This window comes from Ceratotherium simum, chromosome 3 (genome assembly GCF_057802395.1).
Source record: "Ceratotherium simum simum isolate JZ-2026a chromosome 3, ASM5780239v1, whole genome shotgun sequence".
Lineage (NCBI taxonomy): Eukaryota > Metazoa > Chordata > Mammalia > Perissodactyla > Rhinocerotidae > Ceratotherium > Ceratotherium simum.
Window position 1 is genome coordinate 30,791,657 of NC_141902.1, and position 17,237 is coordinate 30,808,893.

Consider the following 17,237-nt stretch of genomic DNA (forward strand, 5'->3'; position numbering starts at 1 on the left):
ACGTATCCCCCACAGATAAGGGGGGAATACTGAATTCACAGCAACACACTATACATGCTATTTTGCTACCCAGAGTTTCATTCAAGAGTGTGCTATGGTTGCCTTTACTATATAGAGTTCGAACTTGCTTTTCAGTGGCTTCAGAGAATTTGACTGTATGTATGTATCATAATTTCTTTAATTTATCATCGATTGATATATGTTTCAGTTATTTCATTCCCTTTTGAGCTCAACTTACTGGAATAAACTTCTGTATAGCTAAATCTTTGTATACATCCATAATTACTCAATAGATGATTGTATAAAAATGAAGTCTTGTGTACAGTCTTCTACTATTTGAAACATACTACAAAAATAAGCACATTGGCTTTTTGGAGATGATCAAGATGATTTGAGTTAATTTTCCTGAGTTATATTTACCTATTTTTAGGAGATTAATTCTCATGTGTAATTACCAATATTTATAAAACATCCAATAAAATAGCATAAAGATATTAAACAATAATATTCCACCCTTGTTTCCCTCTTTCTCTCTAGTGTCTCATTACGGGTTTTTAGATCCTTTGTTTGCTCCGGTCAAACCAAATAGTTCTCTAGGGGCAAAGTCCCCTGATCTATGAGCTCCTTCTCAACTATCATGTCTTTGCGGTATCACTTGGTCACTGTCTTCTAGAGCTTTAACTGGCCTTATTTCTTCTTATGGCAAGATTTTATATACCACTTTGTGTTGGAAAACACAGGAAAATCTCAGACTCTCTGAGGAAGCTGTTCTCTTCATACGGGTAAACAGGAGGGATGGAAATAAATTTAATGCAAAGAGTGGCTTGAGTTTCAGACTTGATTTTGTTGTTGGAATTGCTATCAATATGAGTCATATCCTCAAGTGCATGAGTGTTATCCTAAAGCACAGTAGATAGTGTCCAGGATAAGGAATTGAATAGTACAGAAGAATAATTGTGAAAAAGTTTATCGACATATTGGAAAAGGTTAATGACTTTTAGCTAGAATCACATGGTGCCTAGGGTAATGTGAAAGACATTAGAAAAAGTCAAATGGCTTTGTAATATTTTGGATTCGGCATGGTTGCAATTAATCACTTTGTTCCCAATGCTGATTAAGTGATTGATTCTCACCCCTTTCCACTTCATAAACAGGCAAGAAAAATGATGACACACGAAAATATAAGAAAACAAGGGTAATTGTATTTTTCTCTCCCTTAGCTTTTCAAAAAAGATTAATAGAAATCCTTCATCTTCTGTGAAAAGGCAAGCAAATTTATTAGGTACTTGTCAAGTTCACAAGATGCAAAAGGATTTCATAGACATCTCCATAGAAATAAAAGAGACCAAAAAATCCAAAGCTGAATAAATAATTTCCAGTGTAATGCCATTGTAAAATATGATGTAAAAATAAAAAATAATACATAAAAATGCCAGGAGATTGAACTCGTTTTCCTGGTCTCTTATGTGGTCTAGACTTACAGTGTTTTGTATTGATTTTATCTCTAAAGTGTGAGTAGCGTGAAGAAAGGCTTAGAGAAGTCTGACAAAAGAGAATTTTTCTGGATGCATGGGAGTAAGTAAGAAAGAGATCCTGAGAGGAAATGTAAAAGGTATGGAGTTTGTTGAATGCTGCAAACAGAAAGCTAAGGAGTGACTTAATTTGTTGCATTTACGTACATAAAAGGTTATTTGAAAAGGACACAGAATTTTTTATATTTTCCACAGCTATAAAAAGTAAAATTAGAAGTGGTCTTAAACTAGAGGAGGAAGGATTTTACTTGGGTATAAAGAAGGGTTGGTCACAATTTGAAAGACAAAAATGTAGAAAGTTTGAGCTGAGGGAGATGTTCAACTCACAGTGATTTTAAATTGAGGAGGACACTTATATGGGCGATGATTTAGATTAGTACCTTGTTCCAACCTCGCAGCTCTCTGTACATCCCTTTCAACTTGTTGACTCTGGTATTTGGAACTTCAGTTACCAATATTTCCTTCATCTATAAAGGAGTAAATGTCTGGGAATCTCTTTGGAGGATTAATCTATTCTAAATGGATCAAGAAAAAGTATTAACCACAACAGAAGGCAAAGAGTTAGGTCTTGTCTTTTGCATCATGGATATTTAATTAGTTAAGAAATTACCTGTATAATTAATACATTTAAGAAAAGTTATTTTGAAGCATAGCCAATCTATAAGAGAAGATGATTTCAGAACACCATCATTCAGAAGTTTTTCCCTATGGGTATTTAATGACTTTTAGGTGAATAAACATTGTATCCTTGTGCGTCCATTTAGAAACCTCTCTCTGACTTTTGCCCTGCACTAAGATTTGAATCCTGACTCTGTCTCAAGTGACAACTGTGATGACCCAAACTTTTCAAGTTTCTATATTCCCTGACATTTGTTTGGTGTTTTGTTTGTTTGTTTGTTTGTTTTTCCTCCATTGGTCACTCTGTATTACTTCACAGTGTTACTGAGACACATCATCATGCCATTCAAAAAGTTACGGTGAGTTAGACAACACTGGTTTTTATTCCCAAGCAATTGTCTCACCTGGAGGCGGTGAACAGATTCATGAAGAGAGAGGTATCACATTAGTAATCTCTAAATCACAATCAGTACAAGTGCTGATGGACTCACGACTGACACTTCTTACTTAAATATTGTTTAAATTACACTCAACTTTTTAGAACATTTAAAATGTGCAATATTGGTGTGCCCTGGTCTCAAGTATTTAGAAATTATCAACTTTCTAGAACTCTCAAAAAGAGGCTGATAATGTTGAACAAGCAATAAATTTCTTTTATTTGGGGGAGGGTTGTTGTGGTAACATTGGTTAATAAAATTGTATAAATTTCAGGTGTATATCATTATACTTCTATTTCTGCATGGATTACATTATGTTCTCATGTTCACCACCTAAATACTAATTACAATCCATCACCACACACATGTGCCTAATTATCTCTTTCACCCTTCTCCCTCCCCCCTTCCCCTCTGGTAACCACCAATCCAATCTCTGTCTCTATGTGTTTGTTTGTTGTTATTATCTACTACTTAATGAAGGAAATCATAGGGTATTTGACCTTCTCCCTCTGACTTATTTCACTTTGCATAATACCCTCAATGTCCATCCTTATTGTCACAAATGGCTGGATTTCATCATTTCTTATGGCTGAGTAGTATTCCATTGTGTATATATACCACATTTTCTTTATCCATTCTTCCCTTGATGGGCACATAGGTTGCTTCCAAGTCTTGGCTGTCAGGAATAATGCTGCAATGAACAGAGGGGTGAATGTATCTTTAAGCATTGGTGTTTTCACGTCCTTTGGATAAATACCCAGCAGTAGAATAGCTGGATCATATGGTAGTTCTAGCCTTGATTTTTTGAGGAATCTCCATACTGTTTTCCATAGTGGCTGCACAAGTTTGCACTCCCACCAGCAGTGTATGAGAGTTCCCTTCTCTCCACATCCTATCCAATACTTGTTGTGTCCTGTCTTGTTAATTATAGCCATTCTGACAGGTGAGAGGTGATATCTCATCGTAGTTTTGATTTGCATTTCCCTGATAATTAATGATGCTGAATATCTTTTCATGTCTCTGTTGGCCACCTGTATATGTTCTTTGGAGAAATGTCTGTCCAGGTCTTTTGCCCATTTTTTAATTGGGTTGTTAGTTTTTTTCTTGTTGAGATGCATGAGTTCTTTATATATTTTTGAGATTAACCCCTTGTCAGATGTTTGGTTTGCAAATATCTTCTCCCAATTGTTAGGTTGCCTTTTCGTTTTGTTGATGGTTTCCTTTGCTGTGCAGAAGGTTTTTAGTTTGATGTAGTCCCATTTGTTTATTTTTTCTATTGTTTCTCTTGCCCGATCAGACATGGTGCGTGAAAATGTGTTGTTAAGACCAATGTCGAAGAGTGTAATGCCTATGTTTTCTTCTAGAAGTTTCATTGTTTCAGGTCTTACATTCAAGTCTTTAATCCATTTTGAGTTAATTTTTGTGTATGGTGTAAGGTAATGGTGTATTTCATTTTTTTTGCATGTGGCTGTCCAGCTTTCCCAACACCATTTGTTGAAGAGACTTTCCTTTCTCCATTGTATGTTCTTGGCTCCTTTGTCAAAGATTAGCTGTCCATAGATGTGTGAGTTTATTTCTGGGCTTTCCATTCTATTCCATTGGTCTGTGTGTCTGTTTTTGTGCCACTGCCATGCTGTTTTGGTTACTATAGCATTGTAGTTTATTTTGAAGTCAAGGAGTGTGATACCTCCAGCTTTGTTCTTTTTTCTCAGGATTCACTTACCTATTCGGGGTCTTTTGTTGTTCCATATAAATTTTAGGACTCTTTGTTCTATTTCTATGAAAAATGTTGTTGGAACTTTGATAGGGATTGCATTGAATCTACAGATTGCTTTAGGAAGTATGGACATCTTAATTATGTTAATTCTTCCAATCCAAGGCACGGAATATCTTTCCATTTTTTTGTGTCTTCTTCAATTTCTTTCAGCAGTGTTTTACAGTTTTCAGTGTACAGATCTTTCACCTCTTTGGTTAAGTTTATTCCTAGGTATTTTATTCTTTTTGTTGCAATTGTAAATGGGATTGTATTCTTAATTTCTCTTTCTGCTACTTTGTTGTTAGTGTATAGAAATGCATCCTATTTTTGTATGTTGATTTTGTATCCTACAACTTTACCATATTCGTTTATTACTTCTAAAAGTTTTTTGATGTATTCTTTAGGGTTTTCTATATATAAAATCATGTCATCTGCAAACAGTGACAGTTTAGTTCTTCCTTTCCAATTTGGATCCCTTTTATTTCTTTCTCTTGCCTGATTGCTCTGGCTAGGACTTCCAATACTATGTTAAATAGGAGTGGTGACAGTGGGCATCCTTGTCTGGTTCCTGTTCTTAGAGGGATAGCTTTCAGTTTTTCACCACTGAGGATGATATTAGCTGTGGGTTTCTCATATATGGCCTTTATTATGTTGAGGTATTTTCCTTCTATACCTATTTTATTCAGAGTTTTCATCATAAATGGATGCTGTATCTTGTCAAATGTTTTCTCTGCATCTATTGAGATGATCATGTAATTTTTATTCTTCATTTTATTAATGTGGTGTATCATGTTGATTGATTGGCAAATTTTGAACCATCCCTGCATCCCTGGAATAAATCCCACCTGATCATGGTGTATAATTTTTTTAATATATTGTTGTATGCGATTTGCTAGTATTTTGTTGAGGATTTTTGCATCGATGTTCATCAGTGATATTGGCCTGTAATTTTCTTTTTTTATGTTGTCCTTGTCTGGTTTTGGTATCAGGGTAATATTGGCTTCATAGAATGAGTTAGGGAGTTTCCCCCCTCCTCAATTTTTTGGAAAGGTTGAGAAGGATAGGTATTAAGTCTTCTTTGAATGTTTGGTAGAATTCACCAGGGAAGCTGTCTGGTCCTGGACTTTTATTTTGGGGGAGGTTTTTGATTACAGTTTCGATCTCCTTACTGGTGATTGGCCTATTCAAATTCTCTATTTCTTCTTGATCCAGTTTTGGAAGCTTGTATGATTCGAAGAATTTATCCATTTCTTCCAGATTGTCAAATTAGTTGGCAGCTAGCTTTTCATAGTATGCTATTATAATCTGTGTATTTCTGAGGTGTCCATTGTAATTTCTCTTCTTTCATTTCTGATTTTACTTATTTGGGCCTTCTCTCTTTTTTTCTTGGTGAGTCTAGCTAAAGGTTTGTAAATTTTGTTTATCTTTTCAAAGAACCAGCTCTTGGTTTTATTAATTTTTGCTATTTTTTTGGTCTCTATTTCATTTATTTCTGCTCTGATTTTTATTATTTCCCGTCTTCTACTGATTTTGGCCTTTGTTTGTTCTTCTTTTTCCAGTTCCTTTAGGTGAATTGTTAGATTGTTTATTTGAGATTTTTCTTGTTTGTTGAGATAGGCCTGTATTGCTATAAACTTCCTTCTTAGAACTGCTTTTGCCGTGTCCCATAAATTCTGGCATGTCGTATTTTCATTTTCATTTGTCTCCAGGTATTTTTTGATTTCTCCTTTGATTTCTTCATTGACCAAATTGTTGCTCAGTAGCACTTTGTTTAATCTCCACGTATTTGTGGCTTTTCTGATTTTCTTCCTATAATTGATTTCTGGTTTCATACCATTGTGGTCAGAAAAGATGCTTGGTATTATTATAATCTTCTTACATTTATGGAGACTCATTTTGTGGCCTAATATGCGATCAATCCTGGAGAATGTTCCACGTGCATTTGAAAAGGACGTGTATTCTTTGGTTTTTGGATGGAATGCTCTGTATATATCTACTAGGGCCATCTGTTCTAGTGTGTCGTTTAAGGCCAATGTTTCCTTATTGATCTTCTGTTTGGATGATCTATCCGTTGGTGTAAGTGGAGTGTTAAAGTCCCCTACTATTATTGTGTTACTGTCTATTTCTGTTTTTATGTCTGTTAATAATTGCTTTATATATTTAGGTGCTCCTGCATTGGGTGCATAGATACTTACAAGTGTTATGTCCTCTTGTTAGATTGTTCCCTTGATCATTATGTAGTGCCCTTCTTTGTCTCTTTTTACAGTTTTTGTTTTAAAGTCTATTTTGTCTGATATCAATATTGCTACCCCAGCTTTCTTTTCATTGTCATTAGCATGGAATATCTTTTTCCATCCCTTCACTTTCAGTTTGTGAGTGTCTTTAGGTCTGAAGTGTGTCTCTTGTATGCAGCATATATATGGGTTTGTTTTTTTATCCAGTCAGCCACCCTATGCCTTTTAATTGGAGCATTTAGTCCATTAACACTTAAAGTAGTTATTGATAAGTATGTACACACTGCCATTTTTTAACTTTTTTTCTGGGTGTTTTAGTAGTTCTTCTCTGTTCATTTCTTCTTCTCTTGCTCTCTTCCCTTGTGGTTTGATGGCTTTATTTAGTATTATGTTTGGGTTCCTTTCTCTTAGTTTTTTGTGCAATTATTATAGCTGTCTGGTTTGTGATTACCATGGGGTTCATATATAGTAACCTACGTTTATAGCAGTCTATATTAAGTTGATAGTCTCTTTAATTTGACCTCTGTCTGAAAGCTCTACTCTGTAACTCCCCACATCCCACTTTTTATGTTTTTGATATCATTTCTAACCTCTTTTTTTGTGTATTTGTATCCATTACCCTCTTATCATGGAAATAGATAATTTTTCCTATTTGTGGTCTTCTCTTTTCCCCTTAAATCAGTCCGCTTAGCATTTCTTGTAGTGCTGTTTTCTTGGTGACAAACTCCTTTAATTTTTGTTTGTCTGGGAAACTTTTTATCTCTCCTTCCATTTTGAATGATAACTTTGCCAGGTAGAGTATTCTTGGCTGTACGTTTTTTCCTTTTAGCATTTAAATATATCTTGCCACTCTCTTCTAGCCTGTAAGGTTTCTGCTGAGAAGTCAGCTGATAGCCTTATGGGGTTTCCTTTGTATGTAACCTGTCTTTCTCTTGCAGCTTTTAGGATTCTCTCTTTATCTTTAATTCTGGACATTTTAATTATTTATGATGTGTCTTGGTCTGGGCCTCTTTGGGTTTATCTTGTTTGGTGCTCTCTATGCTTCCTGTACTTGGATGTCTGTTTCCTTCGTTTTCAGCTATTATTTCTTTAAATAGATTCTCTGCCCCTTTGTCTCTCTCTTCTCCTTCTGGGACATCTATAACACGGATGTTAGTGCACTTGATGTTGTCCCAGAGGTCCCTTAGACTGTCTTCACTCTTTTTAATTCTTTTTTCTTTTATCTGTTCTGCTTGGGTGATTTCTTCTAGTCTTTCATCTAGCTCACAGATCCGTTCTTCTGTATCCTCTACTCTGCTTTTGAGTCCCTCTAGTGAATTTTTCATTTCCAGTATTATATTCTTCATTTCTGATTGGTTCTTTTTTATATCTTCCATCTCTTTTTTGACATTCTCACTGAGTTCATCCATTCTTCTCCCAAGATCAGTGAGTATCCTTAACACTCTTTGTTTGAACTCTCTGTCATGTAGGTTGCTCATTTCTGTTTCATTTAGTTCCTTTTCTGGGGTTTTGTCCTGTTCCCTTACTTGGAATGTATTCCTTTGCCTCCTCATTTTGCCTCTTTCCCTGTGCTTGTGTCTATGTATTAGGTAGGTCGGCTATGTCTCCTGCTCTCAGAGAGTTGACCTTTTGTAAGTGATGCCTTAGGAGGCCTGACAGTGTGCTTCCCTCTCCTCTCCAGTTAATGTTCCAGGAGTGACCCCTGTGTGGGCTACGTGTGTCCTTCTGTTGTGGCGGGGTTGTTCTTCCCATAGTGCCCAGGGAGGCTGAACTATGCCCCTGGCCAGCTGTGGTAATGCTCAGCTGCTTGTAGTTGTTGTGGGCCCTTCAGTCTCTATTGGGTGTGGGGTGTCCCAGCACAGTTGGTTGCAAGGTCTAAAAGCACATTCCTGTTGCCTTATTTCTATTAAGTGAGTAGGCCCCCAGCGTGGCAGGTTGTTAGGCTCAGGGGCTAACAATTGCTATAAGCCTCTAGCCTTTAGGTCCCTTGTCAACTCTTTAAGGATTGCAGCCATGTGGGGCTGGCTTCAGGCATGGGAGCACCCAATTGTTTCAGGCTTTGGCAGGTGGGGCCAACCCCTGATGTCGCTGAGAAGCACAAGTCTTCTGCAGCTGACAAGCCCCACCACCTACAGGTCGACACACACAGTCAACACAGTCCTGCCCCATGTGCATGCCCCAATGTCCTGAAGTGGACCCCATCTCTCCAAGGCGGGAGCCCACACTCTCCACCCACTCATTGCACACAGCCTGACCTACAAAGGCAGACCCAGTCACCAGGCTGTGGAGAATCCAGGCAGCTCCCTCAGCAGCCCCACAAGTTGCCAGAGGACTTGTTGTTGGGTGGGGCCAGTCCCTAGGGTGGGCTGCCTGCCCTGGCTGAGCTGGATTAAATCGGTGCTCTAGTGGGTGGGGCAGACCCTGGGCTAGCAGGCCTCAGCGAGAATTCCAATGGCATCTGCTGGAGTCTGTGTCATCACGTCCACACCAGGTCACAACAATGGCTGCCACCAATGTCCCAGTCCCTGGAGAGGTCTCACCTGTCACCGAGATGCACTCAGAGCCTATCAGGTGATAGGCTAAAGGGCTGTGCACCTTTCTTTCTGCTGATTTTAGGTTGCTTTCTGCAACGGGTGAGTTTGTGTGTGGGCCCTTTAAGAGCTGGTTTTAATTTCTTTGTGCACCAGCTTTTCTGGGGGTACTCTCCAGTGTTTTAGTAGCCAGCAAAGTCAGATATTATGCCACTCATCACAATTGTGCTGGGTCCAAAAAAATGCCTATAGCGTTCATGTTCCCCGGCTCAGGGCCCAGCTCCTCCAGGGAGAGCTGCATACCTTTGGGCTGCTCCCTGGCAGCCGTGAAGCACTGTGGCTTGTGAAGGTGGTGTTTTTTCTCTCCAGAAGGGAATTTCTGTCTCTTCCACCTCAATTACGAATGTCATTTGTTGCAGGAGGTCCTTATATCCAGTTTTCAGTTCTCTCTCCGGGGTAATTTTTCCAAGCTTAGTTGTAAATTGTCTGTGTCTGCTGGAGGAGGTGAGATCAGAGCCCGCCTACGCCGCCATCTTGACTTCTCTCTATATATTCCTTGATATTTGAATGGCTATGTTTTCATCCTTTTGGTACATCTACAGTCCATATTTATATCTTGTTCTGCTTTAAACTCACTTTTCCTAAAATTCCCAGTTCTTTTCTAGTTGATGGGGATTGGAGAGCCAAAAGGCAAATAAATTCACAGCCTATGTGCGTAGATGATAAAGGCTTATTGAGAAACTCTCCCAAGAACCTTAGCACTTAGAAGACACCTGGAGATATAATACTATAATTCATTTATAAATGTAGACTTTCTGAAGTGTGGCTCAGAAAATCAAGCAAATCATACCTCATAAACTACCTTTACTTAATTTAAAATAAGCTTTATCCTTCTTTTTATGTTGTTATACACGTATTTTCCTAATTTCTTTGTCCTTTTTAGATTTTCCCTTTAATCTTGTTGATTTCTTCTTTTTCCCTAAATCTTCTTTACTTTTATAGTCCCTTATTTTCTATTTTACTCTGTCACTTAGGAACTATGCACAGTCTCTTTACCTATCTTCCTTAATTATATCATTAGGCATGTTTCCATGTATTTTTACATCCAAATACATCCTCTTCTATCTTTCATCAAATATTTATTTCCTGAAATATTTACATATTATGTATGTACCTGGTGTGATTCTAAGCTTTGAGATACACTGGATAACTAGACAGATGTGGTCCTTAATTTATGGGAGTAGCAGTCTCATCTGGAAGCAGAACAAACAAAAAAATCAATGAATTACATTTGTAGTAAATACTACAAAGAAATACAATATGTTTTGAAAGCTAATATACTAAATCTACACAAGATGGTTTTTATTTTTATCATTAAAAGAGTGTGAATATTATAATCTATTATGTAGAAGTAGATAATCATAGTATATTATTGAAATATCTTTTAGACATCAAATTTTGATGTTCTCTGCTGGCCAACACCATTTTATATTCTTATTCATTCACTTATCTCATGTGTTGACCACTATTATGGACATATAAAAGAAAGGGAAGGGAAATTAACATTTACTGGATATTTATATATTAATACCTACACACTGAATACACAATTACAAAATTTGAATTATTTTATCCCTACTAATTACTCTAAGTTAATATTATTCCTTGCAATTTCATAGACAAACTGAGATTCAAGAATTTAAGTAACTTGCCCAATATCAAATCATCAGCGGCTGAACTATATGTAAACAAAGCTGCAATTACAAAATAATGTAATAAATCCTTACATAGAGGTTGAACAAAATGCTTTTCACTGCACCAGAAGGGTCTTCATAGTTTTAAGCTCCTCAGATCATGTGTTAAGTACTTTAAGTTGGTGCTTCTCAAACTATCTTTGGTGAAAAAACAGGCTTTTTTTCCCAATCCTTCATGGAATGATATTTTAGTAAATATTAACTCATATACTTGGGTTTTGCTGTGATGTAAAATTTCTAGAGAAGTTTTTAAACACTAACTCTCCATTTTGGCATGTAACATGATGCAAACTGGCAACAGACAACTCATGGACCTGCACCTCTGTGTGGACCACTTTTTCATTGGTTCAGGGAATCCAAATATGAATAAGTCATGATACCTGCATTCAAGAAGCTTACAGTCTACTTGGTGAATTAGAACTGTACTCAGTTTAGTAAAATACAAGAGACAGTAAAATACATGTTAGTAATAAAAAGCAAGACCTCACAGATATAGTTAAAATTTAATAAACCTTGACAATAAATATGTTCCAGAGGTAGCAAGTCAGGAGGAAGTGTCTTTGCCAAAATAAGGCTTGTAGTCTTGGAAGTGGATAGAATAGTTGAGAAGTGATGGAGAGTTTTGTGTGACTGAAGCCAGGCTATATTAGTCTTGAACCAAAAATCAAAAGCATTTGCGGGGGAGGAATTCAAGATGGCAGCATAGGCAGACCCTGAACTCACCTCCTCCCACAGACACAGCCAATTTACAACTACTCGTGGAAAAATTACCCTTGAGACAGAAGTGAAAACTAGATAAGAGGAAATCCTGCAACAACGGACAATCCTAACTGAGGTAGAAGAGGCAGAGACTCCCTTCTGGAGAGAAAAAACGCCACCTTCCCAAGCCGCAGCGCCTCACGGTGGCCCAGGAGCAGCCCACAGGTACGCAGCCTCCCTGGAGGAGTGGGGCCCTGAGCCGGGAGCGCCCCCACTGGGAGCATTTTGTGGACCCAGCACAATTGAGACCAGTGGCATAATATCTGACTTTGCCTGCTACTAAAACATTGGGGAATACCACGAGAAATGCTGGTTCACAAAGAAATTAAAACCGGCTCTTAAAGTGCCCATGCACAAACTCACCCGTTTCAGAAAGCAACCTAAAATCACCAGGAAGAAAGGTGGACAGTGCTTTGGTGAAAAGAGACTCACCTAATAGGCCCTGTGTGCATCTCGGTGAGAGGTGAGACCTCTCCAGGGACTGGGACATTGGCGGCGGCCATTGTTGTGGCCAGGTGTGGGCATGCTGACACAGACACCATTGGAGTTCTCCCTGGGGCCTGCTAGCCCAGGGTCGCCCCACCCACTAGAGCACCGATTTAATCCAGCTCAGCCAGGACAGGCAGCCTACCCTAGAGACTGGCCCCACCTAACAACAAGCCCTCAGGCAACTTGTGGGCCTGCATAGATTGGTGAATGGATTCTCTGCAGCCTGGCAACTGAGCCGACTTCAGTGGGGCAGGGAGTGCACAAGGAGCCAGTGGAGAGTGTGGGGCAGTGGTGGAGTGTGTGGAGTTCCCGCCGTGGAGAGAGTGGGTCCGCTTCGGGAGGTCAGGGCGCGCACAGGGGACAGGACTGTGTTGACTGTGTGTGTAGACCTGTGGGCGGCAGGCCTTGTCAGCTGCAGAAGACTTGTGCTTCTCAAAGACCCACATAGGGGGTCTGCCCCACCTTCCAAAGCCTGAAAAATTGCCTGAGGCCAGCCCCACCCAGCTGCAATGCTCAGAGAGCTGACAAGAGACCTAAAGGCTGGAGGCTTATAACAATTGTGAGGCCCTGAGCCTAACAACCTGCCACGCTGGGGGTCTACTCACTTAAAAGAAATACTGCAACACATGTGGTATTAGAACTTGCAGCCTACTGTGCTGGGGCTCCCCACACCTGATAAAGAGACTGAAGGGCCCACAACAAATACAAGCAGCTGAGCATTACAACAGCTGGCCAGGAGCATAACTCAGCCTCCCTGGGCGCCTATAGGGAGAGCTAACAGGCCACAATAGAAGGACACACGTAGCCCACATAGGGGCCACCCCTGGAACATTGAGAACTGAGGGAAGCATACTGGAAGCCTCCTAAGGCATCACTTACATAAAGTCACCTATCCAAGAGCAGAAGACGTAGCTGACCTACCTAATACGTAGACACAAGCACAGGGAAAGAGGCAAAATGAGGAGACAAAGGAATACATTCCAAGTAAGGGAACAGGACAAAACCCCAGAAAAGGAACTAAGTGAAACAGAAATGAGAAACCTACCTGACAGAGAGTTCAAACAAAGAGTGTTAAGGATGCTTACTGATCTGGGGAGAAGAATAGATGAACTCAGTGAGAATGTCAACAAAGAAATGGAAGATATAAAAAAGAACCAATCAGAAATGAAGAATACAATACTGGAAATGAAAAATTCACTAGAGGGACTCAAAAGCAGAGTAGAGGATACAGAAGAACGGATCTGTGAGCTGGACGAAAAACTAGAAGAAATTACCCAAGCTGAACAGGTAAAAGAGAAAAGAATTAAAAAGAGTGAGGACAGTCTAAGGGACCTCTGGGACAACATCAAGCGCACTAACATCCATGCTATAGGTGTCCCGGAAGGAGACGAGAGAGACAAAGGGGCAGAGAATCTGTTTCAAGAAATAATAGATGAAAACTTCCCTAACCTAAGGAAGGAAACAGACATCCAGGTACAGGAAGCACAGAGAGCCCCAAACAAGATAAACCCGAAGAGGCCCACACCAAGACACATCATAATCAAAATGTCCAGAATTAAAGATAAAGAGAGAATCCTAAAAGCCACAAGAGAAAGTCAAGTTACATACAAAGGAAACTCCATAAGGCTATCAGCTGACTTCTCAGCAGAAACCTTACAGGCTAGAAGAGAGTGGCAAGATATATTTAAAGTGCTAAAAGGAAAAAACTTACAGCCAAGAATACTCTACCCATTTATCATTCAAAATGGAAGGAGAGATCAAAAATTTCCCAGACAAGCAAAAATTAATGGAGTTTGTCACCAAGAAACCAGTGCGACAAGAAATGTTAAAGGGACTGATTTAAGGGGAAAAGAGAAGACCACAAATAGGAAAAATTATCTATTTCCATGATAAGAGGGTAATGGATTCAAATACACAAAAAAGAGGTTAGATATGATATCAAAAGCATAAAAGGAGGGACGAGGGGAGTTAAAGAGTAGAGCTTTCGGACAGAGGTCAAACTAAAGAGACCATCAATGCTGTATAGAAAACAAAAGGAACAGAGAAGGACTACTAAAACACTGAGAAACAAAAAGTTAAAAAATGGCAGTAAGTACATACTTATCAATAGCTACTTTAAACGTCAATGGACTAAATGCTCCAATTAAAAGGCATAGGGTGGCTGACTGGATAAAAAAACAAGACCCATATATATGCTGCATACAAGAGACACACTTCAGACCTAAAGACACTCACAAACTGAAAGTGAAGGGATGGGAAAAGATACTCCATGCAAATGGCAATGAAAAGAAAGCTGGGGTAGCAGTACTCATATCAGACAAAATAGACTTTAAAACAAAAACTGTAAAAAGAGACAAAGAAGGGCATTACATAATGATCAAGGGAACAATCCAACAAGAGGATGTGACACTTGTAAATATCTATGCACCCAATGTAGGTGCACCTAAATATATAAAGCAATTATTAACAGACATAAAAACAGAAATAGACAGTAACACAATAATAGTAGGGAACTTTAACACTCCACTTACACCAATGGATAGATCATCCAATCAGAAGATCAATAAGGAAACATTGGCCTTAAATCACATACTAGAACAGATGGACCTAGTAGATATATACAGAGAATTCCACCCAAAAACCAAAGAATACACGTTCTTTTCAAATGCACATGGAACATTCTCCAGGATTGATCACATATTAGGCCACAAAACAAGTCTCCATAAATTTAAGACAATATGGATGGACATTGAAGGTATTATGCAAAATGAAATAAGTCAGAGGGAGAAGGTCAAATACCGTATGATTTCCTTCATTAAGTAGTAGATAATAACAACAATAAACAAACACATAGAGACAGAGATTGGATTGGTGGTTACCAGAGGGGAAGGGGGGAGGGAGGAGGGCGAAAGGGATAATTCGGCACATGTGTGTGGTGATGGGTTGTAATTAGTATTTGGGTGGTGAACATGATGTAATCTATGCAGAAATAGAAGTATAATGATGTACACCTGAAATTTATACAATGTTATAAACCAATGTTACTGCAATAAACAAAAAATTTAAAAAAAAAAAAAGCATTTGGGGTTGTATTCATATTAACCATGTTGACCAATATTGTATCTCATGACGAACATCATAGCATCTACACTGGGAGGAAGCAAAGGGGTATTAAACACAGAGGAATTTTGGTGATTGTGCTAGTAATAATAAATCCTACTAATAATAAGTAAAACTTCATAGACGTGGTAAATATTTAAGAAACATTTAAAATGAATATGTTCCCAGAGGTGGGGCCTGGACAGGAAGAGCAGAAGTTTCCGTCTCTCTGATAAAGGTTTATAAGCTTGGAAGGGATTGCAATAGTGATTAGTTCCATGTGACAGGGGCCAGATCATATTAGTTTTGAACCAAAAATCAAAAGGTTTGAGGTTGAAATTCTATTACTCATGTTGACCATTTTGTATCTCATGAGTACTATCATGTCATCAGCCCTGGGAGGAAGCAGAGGGTATTAAATGCAGAGACCACTTGATGTTAGAGAACAGCTCCACATGACAGCCACCAATTTCTCTGTTATCCCATTTCAGAGGCCATGAGTGTATTAGTTCAGTTTTAATGCTCAAAAGGAAATAACCTTTCACAACTCTGACCTCTCTCCTAATTATTAACATTATTATCATAATTTACATTTTTAGGGAGCCATACTGACAGAGCTAATGGATGGAGCAAATCGTTCTGTGGTGTCAGAGTTTGTGCTCCTGGGACTCACCAATTTCCGAGAGATCTAAGTTCTCCTCTTTGTCTTCTCCACGTTTTATGTGGCAAGCGTGATGGGAAACTCCCTCATTATGCTCACTGTGACCTCTGACCCTCACTTACACTCCCCCACGTACTTTCTGTTGGCCAACCTCTCCTTCATTGACCTGGGAGTTTCTTCTGTCAGCTCTCCCAAGATGATTTATGACCTTTTCAGAAAGCATAGAGTCATCTCCTTTAGTGGCTGCATCACTCAGTTCTTCATCCACATCATTGGTGATGTGGGGATGGTGCTGCTCATAGCCATGGCCTTTGACAGATATGTTGCCATATGTAAGCCTCTCCACTATCTGACCATCATGAGCCCCAAAATGTGCTTCTTCTTTTTAGAGGATCCCTGGATAACTGGGCTTATCCACTCCATAGTTCAATTGGCTTTTGTGGTGAATTTGCCCTTCTGTGGTCTTAATGTGTTGGACAGCTTTTACTGTAACCTTCCTTGGTTCTTCAAACTTGCCGGCACAGACACCGACTGACTAGAGTTCATGGTCACAGCCAACAGTGGGTTCATCTCTATTGGTTCCTTCTTCATTCTGATCATTTCCTCTACCATCATCATTCTCACTGTTCAGAAACACTATTCAGCTGGTTCATCCAAGGCTCTGTCTACACTGTGAGCTCACATCACTGTGGTAGTCCTGTTCTTTGGTCCTTTGAAATTTGTCTATACATGGCCATCTCTCTCTATACACCTGGATAAGTTTCTGGCCATCTTTTATGCAGTTCTCACTCCTTTCCTGAATCCTTTCATTTACACATTCAGAAATCAAGAAATGAAGGTGGCAATGAGGAGAGTGTGCAGACAGCTAGTGAACTACAGGAAGATCTCATAAGCGAAGTCTGTATTGTGAAGAGCCCTTGTTGATTACTGAAGTTCATTATTGATAATCTAACTCAGAGAGAAAATTTTCTTTGTCCTACCTTGTTGTGATTATACACACTGATACTGAGTCTATCTTGTCTTTCACCTAGGAGGGAGGGATGTTCACTTCTGAAAAGAGAGATGATGTTACGTATGAAGTATTTATAATCAAAAATTATAGTAATCTTGAGCCCCAGTTCCTAAGTAATAATATGTATATGAAGTAATTGTTAGAAATACAAAAGAGGGCAGGCTTTTTTAAGGCCTTCAGAACCGGGAGAACTCTCCCTCTCTTTTATTACAGGCATTTGTCTCACAGGCAGGAATTCAGCAGTCAGTGGGGATTTGCTAAGGGAGGATTGAACTGAGTCTTGTATTTTATGGTGCAGCTTGCTCACATTCTACCCCTCCTTTGGGTCTGTGCCATGGCTGTGTAAGAGGGCAGA

General features: G+C 39.0%; 1 pseudogene; it reads left to right on the plus strand.

Annotated features, from left to right (window-relative positions):
• The first annotated feature begins 15,820 nt into the window (after nt 1-15,820).
• On the plus strand, nt 15,821-16,762 carry LOC101398476 (olfactory receptor 4F3/4F16/4F29-like; annotated as a pseudogene).
• Nucleotides 16,763-17,237: the final 475 nt, after the last annotated feature.